The sequence below is a fragment of the Hyperolius riggenbachi genome, chromosome 5 (assembly GCF_040937935.1).
Source record: "Hyperolius riggenbachi isolate aHypRig1 chromosome 5, aHypRig1.pri, whole genome shotgun sequence".
NCBI lineage: Eukaryota > Metazoa > Chordata > Amphibia > Anura > Hyperoliidae > Hyperolius > Hyperolius riggenbachi.
In genome coordinates, this window is record NC_090650.1 from 221,442,296 (window position 1) to 221,459,173 (window position 16,878).

General features: G+C 44.9%; 1 protein-coding gene across 4 annotated transcripts in view; it reads left to right on the forward strand.

Annotated features, from left to right (window-relative positions):
* The window catches only part of LOC137518602 (poly(rC)-binding protein 3-like), a 1,088,021-nt gene that overhangs the window by 467,134 nt on the left and 604,009 nt on the right, over window positions 1-16,878 (forward strand). For all 4 annotated transcript variants that reach the window (XM_068236676.1, XM_068236680.1, XM_068236679.1 and 1 more), the window contains one exon: window positions 12,809-12,961. The gene's annotated coding sequence lies outside the window, so the exon portion shown is untranslated. The remainder of the gene's footprint in view (window positions 1-12,808; window positions 12,962-16,878) is intronic.

A 16,878-nucleotide genomic window follows, 5' to 3' on the forward strand; every position in this document is an offset into this window, starting at 1 on the left:
TATAGAGAAGATTGTCACATCTATTCAAAATTACCAAATCTAATAGAGTATCAACTTGATAGGGAGATGTGAAAGTTTATCATTAAAACATGTACTGTATCTTTTTTTCTGATTGTTGGCATTTGCAATCAAAAGCAGTTACTGACATAGACTTAGTTAATGCTGTGTTTGCACTGTATTACTGGAATGCTTAACATGCATATTTTATTTATATGCTTTATTGAACAATTTCCTGGAAAATGCATTGCACAGGTTGTACTAAATAACTGTTTATAGGCTACTAAGTTATTTTTGTGCATGTTACATCTGTAGGATTTGGCTGCAGGTGTAATACACTCACTGAAACAAGACTTGCTCAGCTAAATTGATAGTGAAAAGAAAAATTACGTTCTTTTTATTCTTCTGCTGATTGCAAGAAAAAATAAATTGGAATTGGTTACAGAACAAGCTAATATGATGTACCTGCTCAGGCGAAATTATCATGCATTGTCCCAATTCCTGTAATACTTGTAATGCTGGATACAGTTGTTATGGTGCTGTACACGTTTTGTTTTGGTCTTTAGTTTAGTATAATTGATTTAGAGTTTAAAGTTGTACACAGTTTTTGAAAATATTATGGTTAATATTATGATTCAAAATCTTATCTGAAATACATTTAAAATTGGAAGACCTTAAAGATCAGATGGAATGAAAATACACCTGACCCTGAGATCTTCTTCCTGGGATCTGGAGATGCCTTTAGAAATTAGTTCCTACTAGTGTTGGGCGAACACCTGGATGTTCGGGTTCGCGAACGTTCGCCGAACATGGCCGCGATGTTCGGGTGTTCGCGCCGAACTCCGAACATAATGGAAGTCAATGGGGACCCGAACTTTTGTGCTTTGTAAAGCTTCCTTACATGCTACATACACCAAATTTGCAAGGTATGTGCACCTTGGGAGTGGGTACAAGAGGAAAAAAAATATTTGAAAAAGAGCTTAAAGTTTTTGAGAAAATTGATTGTAAAGTTTCAAAGGAAAAAATGTCTTTTAAATGCGGAAAATGTAATTTTTCTTTGCACAGGTAACATGCTTTTTGTCGCCATGCAGTCATAAATGTAATACAGATAAGAGGTTCCAGGAAAAGGGACCGGTAACGCTAACCCAGCAGCAGCACACGTGATGGAACAGGAGGAGGGCGGCGCAGAAGGAAAAGGCCACGCTTTGAGACACAACAACCCAGGCCTTGCATGAGGACAAGAAGCGTGCGGATAGCAATGCATTTTGTCGCCATGCAGTCATAAATGTAATACAGATGAGAGGTTCAATAAACAGGGACCGGAAACCCTAACCCATCACAGATGTTCATTGTTCATGTTACTTGGTTGGAGGTTCGGGAGTGTTGCGTAGTCGTTTGCAATCCAGGATTGATTCATTTTAATTTGAGTCAGACGGTCTGCATTTTCTGTGGAGAGGCGGATACGCCGATCTGTGACGATGCCTCCGGCAGCACTGAAACAGCGTTCCGACATAACTCTGGCTGCCAGGCAAGCCAGCACCTCTATTGCGTACATTGCCAGTTCGTGCCAGGTGTCTAGCTTCGATACCCAATAGTTGAAGGGTGCAGATGGATTGTTCAACACAGCTACGCCATCTGACATGTAGTCCTTGACCATCTTCTCCAGGCGATCGATGTTGGAGGTGGATCTGCACGCTTGCTGTTCTGTGGGCTGCTGCATGGGTGTCAGAAAATTTTCCCACTCCAAGGACACTGCCGATAGCATTCCCTTTTGGGCACTAGCTGCGGCTTGTGTTGTTTGCTGCCCTCCTGGTCGTCCTGGGTTTGCGAAAGTCAGTCTGTCGGCGTACAACTGGCTAGAGGGGTCTCCACAAGGGCCTGCTGGTATTCTTCCATTTTGACCTGAATTGTGGAAGTCCAACGTGCACCGCTCTGGCCCTCGTCAGTGGTGGCATGAAATTCCTGCTCCAACTCCAGCTGTTCCTCCTCCTCTTCTTTGTCATAGCTGCTGGGGCCAGCATTTCCTGAGGCAGATGGCCTGATGTTGGTATCATCACGTTGATCGTTTTCTCCTTCAGATTCCCCCAGTTGCATCATGACAGCTGTTTCCTTGATTTTCAACATTGACTTCTTCAGTAAACACAGCAGTGGTATGGTAATGCTGACTGAAGAGTTGTCACTGCTCACAAGCAACGTGGATTGCTCAAAATTTTGGAGGACTTGGCAGAGGTCCAACATGTTGGCCCAATCGGATCCACAGAAGCTTGGCAGCTGTCTGGATGCGCCTCGGTACTGCGCCGTCATGTACTGGACCACTGCACTCTTCTGCTCGCAAAAGCGGGCTAGCTTGTGCAGCGTAGAATTCCAGCGCGTAGGGACATCACACAGCAAGCGATGGTGGAGGAGATTGAAGCGCTCCTGCATCTTGGCGAGTGCCCTCAAAGCAGTACTGGAATTTCTACAATGTTTGGCCACTCGTCGCACCTTCAACAGAAGATCGGCCATGCCTGGGTATGTCCTCAGGAACCGCTGAACTACTAGGTTCATCACGTGCGCCAGGCAAGGGATGTGTGTCAGCTTAGCCAACCTTAAAGCGCGAATGAGATTACTCCCATTATCACACACAACCATGCCCGGTTTCAGGTCCAGCGGTGCCAGCCACAAATCCGTCTGTTCCTTTATTCCCCTCCAAATTTCCTCCCCTGTGTGCTGCTTATCCCCAAGGCAGATCAGCTTCAGCAACGCTTGCTGACGCATGCCAACAGCTGTGCTGCACTGCTTCCACGATCCTACTGCTGCTGGGTTAGTGTTTCCGGATGAGGTACAGCTTTGAGATGTGTTGGAGGAGAAGGAGTCAGAGAGGTAGGTGCTGCTGTTGTTATCCAGTGGGAGGGACGGCGGTGCAGCTGTTTGCGGCGTGGGCAACACCCGCACCATAGCAGGTGAGGAATCGCTGCCAGGCTCCACAAGGTTCACCCAGTGCGCGGTAAGGGAGATGTATCGACCCTGGCCGAACGCACTCGTCCAGGTGTCAGAGGTGAGGTGAACCTTGCAGGCAACAGCATTCTTCAAGCTTCGGGTTATTTTGCTGACCACGTGCTCATGCAACTCAGGCACTGCAGAGCGCGCAAAGTGGTAGCGGCTGGGAACCACGTAACGTGGGATGGCCACTGACATCATGCCCTTGAAGCTGTTTGTCTCCACCACTCGATATGGCAGCATTTCGCAGGCCAGAAGCTTGGCTATGCTGGCTGTTAGTGCCACGGCCCGGGGGTCATTTGCTGGCAATTTCCTCTTGCGCTCAAACATCTCCGAGACAGACAACTGAACCGTAGGGCTGCACACTGAAGGGCTGTTGGTTGTTGTGTTTGATGAAGACTGGGAGACCTCAAGAGCACTATTCCGGAAAGTGACAGTGTCAGCGTCGTCTGATGTTTGTGAATGTTGTTGTGAACCACGCAATGGCTGGGCTACTGCTGCTGCTGAGGAGGGTTTGGTGGTGAGTCTGGTTACCCCAAGGGAGGCAGTGTTGCTGGTACCCTGTCCTGCCGCATTTGCCCATAGAGTGGGATGTTTGGATACCATGTGGCGGGTCATGCTGGTGGTGGAGAGGTTGTTAATATTTTTCCCCCTGCTCAGGCGGGTCTTGCACACCTTGCAAATCACCATGGTACCATCCTCACTGCAGTCTTCAAAGAAAGGCCAGACTTTGGAGCACCTGCCTTGCTGGCGATTTCTGTTTGCGCCTCTTTTGCGTCTCACTTGAACTTCCACGCTTGTGGTGCCTGAAATTTCGCGCCGCCTACCTTGTGGCACAAGGCGAACTCGTGCAGCAGTGGGTTCTTCAACAGACTCATCTGTGCTGCTACGATGGCAATGTTCTCCTTCACATACAAAATCTGGGTCTGTGTCCACATTGTCCAAACCCTCCTCTTCCATCTCCTCAAACTCATCATATGTGATTGTGGGCCGCCGCCGTGGAGTAGAGCTCCCCAGAACAACCTCTGCGCAGCTCACTCCAATGTCGTCTTCCAGATCTTCTCGGCCGACCTCCTGCAATTGAAACCCCTCCTGCCCAACTTGCTCTGGGATTTGGGTTTCAAAGTCCTCGGACTCGCCTTGCATTTCAGTGCGCGGTGCATTTCCCACAGTAAATGGTTGTGAATCCGGGCACAACATTTCTGGCTGTTCCATTGACCTTTGAAAGGTGGAAGTTTGTTGGGCTGGGAATAGCTCCTGCGAATACCCCATTGTGTCCTGAGGAAATTCTTCGGACTGGTTATTTGGCAGTTGTGTGCGTGGTGTCGCTGCTGGTTGTGTCAGCTTTGTGCCCACTTGCTCCTTGTAACTGGCTGAGGACTCGGACCTCGTGCGTGATGTGCTGGTGCTGCTTAACCCACTGCTGGATGCTTGAGAGGTCATCCAATTAATCATCTGGTCCTGTTCTTTTGGATTTGTGAGGGTTGATTTCCTGGACAACATGGGCGGTATTGAGTGGGTTTTCTTCGGTGCTCCATTGTGGCCTGTACGTGAACCGTCAGGGAAAACACCTCTTCCCTTGCCCCTCCCTCTTTCACAGGATTTCTTCTTCATTTCACTTATCCTTAAAGTACACACTGACTGGCAGCAGTACAGTGGCAGTACAGAAATGCTATACAGTGGTGGGTGAGCGGTGTACTACTATTCCCAGCAGCGACACAGAGCACAATGCTATACAGTGGTGGGTGAGCGGTGTACTACTATTCCCAGCAGCGACACAGAGCACAATGCTATACAGTGGTGGGTGAGCGGTGTACTACTGTTCCCAGCAGCGACACAGAGCACAATGCTATACAGTGGTGGGTGAGCGGTGTACTACTATTCCCAGCAGCGACACAGAGCACAATGCTATACAGTGGTGGGTGAGCGGTGTACTACTATTCCCAGCAGCGACACAGAGCACAATGCTATACAGTGGTGGGTGAGCGGTGTACTACTATTCCCAGCAGCGACACAGAGCACAATGCTATACAGTGGTGGGTGAGCGGTGTACTACTGTTCCCAGCAGCGACACAGAGCACAATGCTATACAGTGGTGGGTGAGCGGTGTACTACTATTCCCAGCAGCGACACAGAGCACAATGCTATACAGTGGTGGGTGAGCGGTGTACTACTATTCCCAGCAGCGACACAGAGCACAATGCTATACAGCGGTGGGTGAGCGGTGTACTACTGTTCCCAGCAGCGACACAGAGCACAATGCTATACAGTGGTGGGTGAGCGGTGTACTACTGTTCCCAGCAGCGACACAGAGCACAATGCTATACAGTGGTGGGTGAGCGGTGTACTACTATTCCCAGCAGCGACACAGAGCACAATGCTATACAGTGGTGGGTGAGCGGTGTACTACTGTTCCCAGCAGCGACACAGAGCACAATGCTATACAGTGGTGGGTGAGCGGTGTACTACTATTCCCTGCAGCGACACAGAGCACAATGCTATACAGTGGTGGGTGAGCGGTGTACTACTATTCCCAGCAGCGACACAGAGCACAATGCTATACAGTGGTGGGTGAGCGGTGTACTACTATTCCCAGCAGCGACACAGAGCACAATGCTATACAGTGGTGGGTGAGCGGTGTACTACTATTCCCAGCAGCGACACAGAGCACAATGCTATACAGTGGTGGGTGAGCGGTGTACTACTATTCCCAGCAGCGACACAGAGCACAATGCTATACAGTGGTGGGTGAGCGGTGTACTACTATTCCCAGCAGCGACACAGAGCACAATGCTATACAGTGGTGGGGGAGCGGTGTACTACTATTCCCAGCAGCGACACAGAGCACAATGCTATACAGTGGTGGGTGAGCGGTGTACTACTGTTCCCAGCAGCGACACAGAGCACAATGCTATACAGTGGTGGGTGAGCGGTGTACTACTATTCCCAGCAGCGACACAGAGCACAATGCTATACAGTGGTGGGTGAGCGGTGTACTACTATTCCCAGCAGCGACACAGAGCACAATGCTATACAGTGGTGGGTGAGCGGTGTACTACTATTCCCAGCAGCGACACAGAGCACAATGCTATACAGTGGTGGGTGAGCGGTGTACTACTGTTCCCAGCAGGGACACAGAGCACAATACTATACAGTGGTGGGTGAGCGGTGTACTACTGTTCCCAGCAGCGACACAGAGCACAATGCTATACAGTGGTGGGTGAGCGGTGTACTACTATTCCCAGCAGCGACACAGAGCACAATGCTATACAGTGGCGGGTGAGCAGTGTACTACTGTTCCCAGCAGAGACACAGAGTGGCAGTAAACACAATGCTATACAGTGGTGGGTGAGTGGTGTACACAGAGTGGCAGTAAACACAATGCTATATAGTGTGGGTGAGCGGTGTACTACTGTTCCCAGCAGCGACACAATGACTGGGGGGACCCTGGCTAGCCTGGCTGGAGAGAGAACTACCCTGCCTGCCTACCCAAAGCTAAACCCACAGACAAATGGCGGAGAAATGACGTGGATCGGGTATTTATTTACCTGAACCACGTGACCCGTTCGGCCAATCAGAGCGCATTCGGGTCCGAACCACGTGACCTGTTCGGCCAATCACAGCGCTAGCCGAACGTTCGGGGAACGTTCGGCCATGCGCTCTTAATTCGGCCATAGTTCGGCCGAACAGGGTGATGTTCTGCAGAACCCGAACAGTGGCGAACACTGTTCGCCCAACACTAGTTCCTACATGTATTCTCTTGCCACATTGGCCTCGATTCATCAAGACTTATCGAATCAATTACCGACAGCTCGGTAAAATACCGAACTCGATTTGTTGATTTCAGGATTCATCAAAGTTATCTACAGCTGTTAGCAAGCATTCGGTAATCATTCGGTAATGATGCAATAAAACGGAAGAAAGTGCAATTCATGAAAATGAAAGTGGGCATGGTTTAGCGTTAAATTTAGGATTAGTTATCTCCTTCACTGCTCTGTCGTTATTCCTGTTAGATCATTGGTGACAGAGAAGATGGAGAAATTTGAAGTGGTTATGTAGCAGCTGAGAGTGATTCGAAGGCGCAGAAGGCCAAGAATAAGGTCAATTTGCAAGACAATGGATTTATTTGGTATACCAGGACATCATCTTGTAAGAGAACACAGGCAGCGCCAGGGTTAATTAAATTGCTGCACTACATTTTTTCAGAAAAGGCTCCTATCAAGCCGCAGCTGGTGAAATGGTGAGATTGTCCCAAGCCACTTCCAAAATCCTGGTCCAGGTGTTAAGCCCTATTCGGAATATTGCTAGGTGGTGTTCAAAGGACTGCCTTTTTACCCACAATTCCACTGGAATCTTATGGCCTTGTGTTAAATTACCGCTGTAAAATGGAAATATCATCACGTTACTGAATGGTTACCTCATTGTTATCGACACGTTACCTAATGTGGAAAAACCTTGATGAATACAACTAGAAATCGATAAACTTCGAATTTGGTAATTTAACGAACTGTAAAAAGTTATCTCAAAGACAATGATGAATCGAGGCCTTTGTCAGGTATTATTGCTGTTCAAAAATAGTGAGGGTGGATTGTTGTGACTGAACTAGGCTATAGGTGAAGCAATCAGAAAACCCAGAGCATACTCTAGCCATCTCTAACTATCTGACCAGATTTCAATGATTTTGAATATGTTGAACTAAAAAATAATTCCATAAGACTCCTGTATGCACATGCTAACTTTTGGGCAATAAAGGGGCAGTGTGTTGCTGTCACACTTTCAGTGGTTATATTTGTTATTGGTAGGAGGTTTCCACAGTGGACAGAACGGTGGCCTAGTGGTTAGCACTCTCGCCGGGTTCCCGGTTCAAATCTCAGCCAGGGCAACATCTGTAAGGAGTTTGTATGTTCTCCCCATGTCTGTGTCCCAAAACCATAAAGATGAGTTAATTGGCTTCTCCATAAATTGGCCCTAGACTACGATACATGCACCACACAATACATGCATAGACTATGGTAGGGATTGGATTGTGAGCCCCTCTGAGGGACAGTTAAGTGACAAGACTAAATACTTTGTATGGCGCTGCAGACGATTTTGGAGCTACATAAATACTAAATTATAAAAAATTATAATAATAAAGTTTCCAGTTCATGGCATAGGAAAGAAAAAATTAATTAATATATTTATTTAAACAAACATTAGGAATTCCTAATCAGGTGGAACAGAGAGATCTCTCACATTACATGAACTTTCAATAGCATCAATATTAATTAATTACTCATCATTACTAGTGAATAGTCTGTCCGCTCAAAGTGAAGTATCAATTCAGTTTTCAATTTTCCTTCTTGCTGAAAAAAAATAAATTTTAGATTACTGTATTTCCTTTAGCATAACAGAATCTAAGCATAATGAATAAATACATGTTCTTGTTATTACCTTAAAGGAATACTATTGATGTATGCATTTATTTTTAAATGCTGTATGTTGTAGCACACATTAGGGCAAGTACTAGGAGCAATTTGATTCCTCACACAGCTGTTCCTCTCAGCTGTAAAATCCTCTGTCAGTTTTGGCATCAGTGTTGGATACAAAATGTATCTAATGCTGAATACACACCATGCGTTTCCGCGTTCGATGCGTCCGTCAATACGCATCGATTCGATTATTTCCGACATGTCCGATTCAAGCTTCGATGGATCGTTAGGTCGATTTGCCATACTTTACATGGCAATCGACCTAAAAATCATCGAAATGCGTTCGGAAATGCTCGGAAATAATCGAATCGACGCGTATCGACGGACGCATTCGACGCGGAAACGCATAGTGTGTATCCAGCATAATATTGAGCTCCCAGAGGGCTAGACCATGTCTCTGCACAGGGGAGTTGCTATCAACTCCTCAGTTTATAGTTTAATTATCACCTTGCTGAAAGAATCTTATTGATATGGTGGTAAGGGGTTAAAGATTCTAGCAATGTGTGTTTATTATCTTTGCTTCTCTTGACTGATAAAGATACTAATAATGCTAATTGTAGACAGTGGTCTGCCCCTCTCAGCAGCTTGTAAAGTGGATGCAGCCTGGAGTGAATCACCTCAAGCAGGCAGCCAGTCCGAGTGTAAACACAGACTAGTGTTATAGCTAGTTATATTCCAGCAATATTACAGCTCATTTAGTTACCTGTTACCACCTCAGATCAGCCTATTTCTCCTCATGTCTCCTGCATGCTGTGAGTGACACAGTGAAATCTATTTGTGAGCTGTGTGACAGAGTAACCAAGCAGCTCAAGGTGACCCAAACTACTATAAGCTGTGTGAGAAATTAATTTTTAAGCAGGGATAGCGAGAGAGAGACCTGGGTGAATAAATAAAGTGCCCCTAGCACTAGTGGTAATGTGTACACTAATATAGAGTATTAAAAAAAATAATTGTTTCAATCGATAGTATTCCTTTAACACCAAGAATTCAAGTTTGATGCCAGCATCCTTACAGTGTGCACACCCTTAATCACTTCAGCCCATAGGTGTTTTCACCTTCAGGACAGAAGCAATTTTCCCCTGTCAGCGCTCCTCCCATTCATTCGCCAATAACTTTATCACTTAAAACACAAAAAAAGTCCACCCCCTATAGTTTTAAAATAAGCAATGCTACTATAAATAAAACGTACCCATTTTATTTGCCCATTAGTCCCGGCTATCACAACATTTAAATTATGTTCCTAGTACAATGTATGACAACAATATATATTTGGAAATAAAGGTATATTTTTTCCATTTTTTTTTCTTTGTGTCCCATCAATTGTAAGCCCTTATCTACTAAAAGTAATATAATTAAATCACTTCCAAAGACCCCTCCCCCCCTCCCCCAGTTACCAAGCAAACAATTTAACATATATATAAAAAAAAAAAAACAATTCCATTAATAGTTGACTTAGGGAATTATCTTTTTTATATATATATATATATATATATATATATATATATATATATATATATATATATATATATATATATATATATATATATATATGTCATGTGGGTATTTACTGTTTTTTCTTTTTTGTTTGGTTTTTTTTTATACTAAATCTGTGCAGGGTAATTTCACTTTTTCCCACTAGATGGCGATAAACACTCCTTGGTTTACAAGGCAGAGTTTTTAACGTTAATAAAATCAAAAAATTAAAAAAAAAGTTACATTCTTATGAATGGACATGGCCTCTGATCGGGGTCATGACCTTTCATCACAGGCATTGTGATTGCTTCAGAGAAGCTTTCTTTCTCTTCCCCAATTACCAACACGGAAGACCGCCGGGGTGTGCGGGCTGTGGCCCGAGCACCCCGCAGGTACCGCTGTTTGCAAACTGTATGAGAATTCTCGTCTATTTTGCCTTTAGCTGCGCCTATCTGGACAAAAATCCAGATAGGCTTAAGTGGTTAAAGAGGAATTATTCTGAAAATAACATAATTAATATAATTGCTTATTTTTTTTTAGAATGTTCATGTATAAATTATTTAGTCAGTGTTTGCCTATTGTAAAAGCTTTCTTTGGCCCGATTTACATTCTGAAATTGATCACAGGTGGCAACATCTCTAGTCCTGTCAGGTGATCTCTGCTGAATGTTTGCTTACTGAAAGTGCTTAAGCCAGTAGAAAATATACCTAATGTTCCAGAATATTCTGGGGAGAGGAGAATTCCGCATAGCTAAACAGTCTAGGTTAAACATCGCTGGGATGGTGGGGGTTACGTACCAATACACAGCAGTATATATATAGGGAGTGTTTCTGATGCTGAAACCAGGAAAATTACCATAAATTGGAGGTATCCTGAATTATTTATTGCATTCTACTATATGTCATTACAGTGCCTCTTAAAGGACTATTGTAGGGGGGTGGGGGAAAAAAAGAGTTGAACATACCCGGGGCTTCTAACAGTCCCCCGCAGACATCCTGTGCCCGTGCAGCCACTCACCGATGCTCCGCCTCCAGTTCACTTCTGGAATTTCCGACTTTACAGTTGGAAAACCACTGCACCTGTGCGACCGTGTCCTTGCTCCTGCTGATGTCACCAAAACCGTACTGCGCAGGCGTAGACCGTACTGAACCTGCACAATACACTCCTGGGGACGTGAGCGAGGACGCAGCTGTGCAGGCGCAGTGGTGTTCCGACTTTAAAGTCGCAAGTTCCGGAAGTGAAACAGAGGTGAGGACCGGAGCATCGCTGACTGGCTGCGTGGGCACAGGACATCTGCGGGGGACCATTAGAAGCCCCAGGCAAGTTCAACTCTTTTTCCCCCTACAGTAGTCCATTAAACGTGTAATGTTTTGCTTCTTAAGACTTATAGTGAAACTGAAGGACATATTTATGAAGAAGTGATGATATGATAACAGATCATCACTTCTTTTTATTTCCTCCAATTTGAAAATCTGATCAAACTCTTAAAATGCCATATTTATAAAACAATGATCAGATTTTGAGCAGCAGCTGTATGTGCTTTGGCCACCATTTCTAAATCAAGCTAAAGAAGCAATATAAAGCTTTATTCACTTAAGGTCTCGTTCACACTATACACCTGCTGTGTGCATTTTAGCTGCGCGTATGGTGTTTGATCAGCAAGAACATCAGAAGTGCATAGACAGCACTACTTTTTTTTTTTACTTTATCTTTTTATTGAAGATTCAGAACATACAATAGCATACAATTTGCAACATGGCTTAAAGAATGTGCAATAAAATTAAACCTTTAGTAATGAACTAGATAACAACTGAAGGAATAGACAGCACTTCTGACGTTCAGACTATGCATGCTGCGAGTCAGTAAGATGCGCTATCACTCTGCTACGCGCATTTTTGGCAAAGTGCATTGCTAATCCCATTCGCAGTAATGAATTGGATCAGCAGCTCAACGCACGGCAACGCAGATGACGTGTGATTGCTTGCATACTGAATGCACCGCCATCTGCGTTGCCTAATGTGAACAAGGCTTAAACGAAGTTGCGATCTGCAGCCACAAATGTATTTTCTTGCCAGAAAGATTCTTCATACAATGGGTCATAGGCCTACATTGTGGCTGTGTAGCTTTACTTTTTAAAGTGGCAAGTTCAAGTGGAGGGCGGGGTTTACCACAAACAACTTTGTTCCTCATCTTCATTGACGCCTGCGGTATTCTCTACTATCAGAGTAGTTAGCTTATAAATGCCGTATATTATAACTTTTAAATATTATCTAACGTACAATAAAAAATTGCCAATCCTGCACGAAAAAGCTGATCATCACTTATATAAATGTGGTCATCTGAAAGGAAGCAGGTGGTTTCAGTGCACACTCAGCGCTGAGTGCAGAACCTATGCACCCCATAGTAGTAATATTACACTGCACAGGGCACTTAAGGGTGATTCGGCGATCTCTCCCTCCGAGTTACGACAACTTTTTACACTGCTGGGGATTTGAGCGGCAGCAGGGCGAGCATTCATTCAACTCACCCTGCACCCAGTTCACTGGCGGCGCACTTATACATACACATCTGAAGCGTGCTGTTTTTTCTGCAGAAATAATGGCATTTCTCTGGCAATCAAACAGATCACAGGCCTTATAAATAGGCCCCTGAGAAACCACAAAACAACCTTCATCTGGATTGTGGAGATTGCCTTTTTAAGGACATTTGTCACAGCTCTATATAGGATGTATTTGAAAATAGCTAGGAAAATAAACCTTCTTCCATAAAACACAGTACTCTATTATTTCAAAGTTCTTTTCCAAAAGCAATATATGGCACAATAGATCTATATGCACATTTATGTTTCAGCTGGCACGTATAATCAATGGCTGTTCATTTATTGACAGGTTGGTGTTATTCACTGCTTCCACTGGGAAAATCCTGTAATGCGGATCATCTAATTGCACGCTACATGAGCTTGATTCATAAACATCATATGATGAGCAGCAAGTATTCTACTCGGGAATCAGTAAATCAATAAGGACGCCGGCTGAATACAAGTAAGTTGCTGAACACAGCCAACACTCAGTGGAAGCAAATGACCTCATGGGTCGCTATAGAGAGCATTTGATTGCTTTGCTTATGTCAAACTGCATATGGCTATATTTGTTTTCAGTTTTAGACCATCATTTAATGCAAAGGAGCAACACAATAAATGCTGTTAGTGTAAATAAAACTGGATTTCAGTTTAAAATGTAAATACAAATGGCTTGTGTAAACATTATACGGTATATGTTATGTAATTTGGCTTCAAAATGTACACAACCCCTTTGATTTTTACCTTGTACATTGTTGACAGTATGTTTTTACAACTATCGTTATACAGTTTAGTATATTGCTACTGGGCTGGCCATTGAGCCTATGTTAGCATCAGTTCTACAGGTTTGGCTTTAAACAACTGATTTGAGGATGAAGGATAGTTGAATAAAAATGTTACTTTTTTGAAAAAAAAATACAGTCCAGTTCATCTGCAAGTTTTAAGGTATTGCCTAGGTGACATAAAATAAATATATATAAAAAAAGATACTTGGCTAAGAAGAGGGAATCCTCTGACTCCTGGACAGACAGAACACTGAGGTTAGCAGAGAAGGTCAGTACAACTTTTGGGCTCACAATACTATATTTTGATGGGCAGTAGAGCTGTTGGCAGCAGGAAGTGTCTTAAAGGCGTGAACTAAGTACAGTATATGCTTTTTTACCTACATAGGGCTTCTTCCAGCCCCCAGAAGTGTCTGTGACCATCGCTGCAGCTGCAGTCTTCTCCAGTGGCCTGCTGCTGCCTCAAGCTGTAATGGATCGCCGACCACTTCAGGTTGGCGGCTTATGCGCATGTCTGGGGCACACGAGCACTGTCCATGATCACACTCATGTCTCCGGGGGAACACTCCCAGCAATGTGAGCACAATCAAAGGCAGTGTGCATGCGCCACCATACATGCCCAGAAGCCTCCAAACCCATCGCTAATTATTTACCTTCCTTTTTAACCGCTTCTGGACCAGGCTAATTAATCAATACTAATATTAATACTGTTATCCCTGCCAGGGTGTAGATTTGAATTACTATGCTGCACGGACCCGCCACTACCGCCGATCACGCTGCTCTCCCGTCACTGTAACTCACTTGCTCTGCCGTCGCTATGATAGAAGAGCTCTGTGAGCTAGTCAGGAGACAATTTCATTGGCTCCTGACCCTGTGATCAGTGTGAGCCAATGGCTCCTGACCAGCTCACAGAGCTCTGCTGTCATAGCTAAGGCAGAACGAACGGGCTTCAGTGATGGAGAGTGCCATGAACTGCTTGAGTGATGGGTTTGTGCAGCGTAATGTCACTGATCCCCGTTTGTACCAGCAGTCTCGGGTTCTTAAAGGGCCAGAGACTGCTGGTACTCAAGTGTTTAAACTGTGTTTAGCAATTGTATCCTTTTCCTGCACCTCTATTCAAATATCTAGTATTACATTTTTGTCCACCCTTGGTGGAGGGGTGTTATCCCTGATTTTCTGGCTACAGACAGCGACTTCTTAACCTGAGTAGGGTTAGATTTAATCTCCCCATGTGCCTAATCAGTGGTTGCCTCAGCAGTAACCCTTGTTTGTGAGTATCATTCTGTGTATTAAAAATACTGATCAATCTTTGCCCGATCCCACCAGTTTGCCTGATCCAACAAGCCTGTTGGGCTGATATTGTGCAGTTGGCCATGTGTGTACAAGTCTTGAACGACTTGTAGCCATATCGTGCAGTCTGTCATTTCGCTTGCATGTGCAGTAAGTAAATCAGTTGATTGTTTCGTCGGTTTGGCCTTGTGGAAATACAGGTGGTGTCAATTTAAATCCTTGTGCAGATTGTTTGATACTCCTCCCTATATTGCCTGATGAAGCGGGATTGAACCTGTGAAACGCGTTGCATTTCTTTTTGGAGTTCCTAATAAATGTGTTTGACTGTCTGAATCGCAGTCGTTGTCGTGTCTGCTTGAGGGAGGTAAGACCACCACTTCCTCCTTCAATTTTGCCATTTAAGTTGGTTTTTAAGATCATTTAATCTAATCTTATACTTTTGGCGCCTCTGTTCATTGTATACAATTTTGAGTCCACCCTTGGTGGAGGGTTGCTACCCTTTCTTCCTGTCTACAGAGAGCGACTTCTTAATCCTGAGTGGGGTCAGGACAATTTCCCCACCTGCCTTTACAGTGGTTGCCTGCTGGTGACCCTGACTTGTGAGTATCTAGCAATACAAACTTATTGCCACCTTGTCCAGTACAAATTACACTATTGGGGCTCTTGGTGTTCCCTGTTTTTAGGTGGTGTCAACAGGTTATCATGCGGTTGGTCATGTTGCCAGGTTGGTGGTGCGCTTTGTTGGATGTGTGTACGAACCTGAAAGTGGACCCAAACTAAAAATACAAGATTTCAGAAATAAATAGAGAGATATAGGGAAAGCTTAGTTAGGCTCTTGTAGGCTTGTTAGCTGGCTCCTTGCTGATTCCTATAGCTAAAAAAGCACCCCTCAACAGCTCTTTTGAGAGCTAATCTTATTCTTGTGATCTATTTTTTTTTGTGTGGCCCACTTGCATTATATACAACCCTGTCAGTCAGTTGCAGCTGGCCTTTGGTCCCTTGGTGGTAATTCCTACTGTCCCACTGCCAGGCCCAGCACATTCAGTGAGTGACTACCTGTGTGTGTGAAAGGCAGCTGCACATTTGTAATTCCAATCACTGCACCTGTTCACTGTTCAGTGCACCTACCTACCTACGTGAGCGCACGCAGTTTTATATACCACTACCAGTCGCTGCACCTGTTCATGGTACCTGTGTGTGTGACAGCTGCACATTTGTAATACCAGTCACTGCAACCTGTTCACTGCACTTGTGTAACCACACATTGTTGTACCAGCAGTCACTCCAACCTGTTCACTGCACCTGTGTAACCATAGATTGTATTAATCAAGTCAATGTATACCTTTCACTTCATCCCCCCAATATGGACAAAACAAAAGGCAGAGCCAGAGGCAGGCCACCTGGCAGGTCTGTTCGAGGTCATGCTGCTTTCCACCAAAGTACAGTGTTCAGAAGAAGGCACGTGCTATCAACCCCCAATATTGTCAGGACATCGTTGACTATTTAACACAGAACACCTAATCTTTCTCAGCTCCCGCACGGAAGCGTGACATATCTTCCTCCTCCTGCTTTGATTCTGGCACCCCACTTAACACTCAGTCAGCCGCCACCACCAAAGTGCCATCACCCCAGGGCTCAGCGGTGTGGAAATTTTTTTGTGTGTCTGCCTCAGATGAGAGCAATGCCATCTGTACTCTTTGCCACCGAAAATTGAGCCGTGGAAAGACCAAGACCCGCGTAGGGACAACTACCTTACGAAGACACTTGATTACAAAGCACAAACTGCAATGGGATGACCACCTGAGGAAAAGCGGCACAGAAAAAGCAAAGCCACACACCGCAGTGGAAGATACCAGGCCACAATTATTTCTCAAAAAAGGCGATACCTAAACTGTATCGTGATGTTGAAAGGCAAATGGTGACATCTCTGGCACACAGCGTTGGGTCAAGGGTCCATCTAACCACGGATGCCTGGTCTGCAAAGTATGCTCAGGCCTGCCCAAAGACTAAGTCAGTTCCCACACACAGCATCTCTGCCTGCACGCCGTGTGACTGCCTGCCCCAAGACTAAGTCGGTCCCCACACAGCATCTCTGTCTGCAGGCCGCTTGACTGCCTTCTCCGCCACCACCAACACGGTCCACCAGGACTCCAGGCGTATTCCTGAATTTTTAAGGCCGCTGCTAGCAGAGGCCGCTATGATAATTTTTCTGGTGCGTTTACGTGTCTTCCTAATTTTTCTGACTGCACTGCAGCTGCAACAACAAACTAAAAGGCATGTACATGTGTCAATTCCACTTCGTGATCGT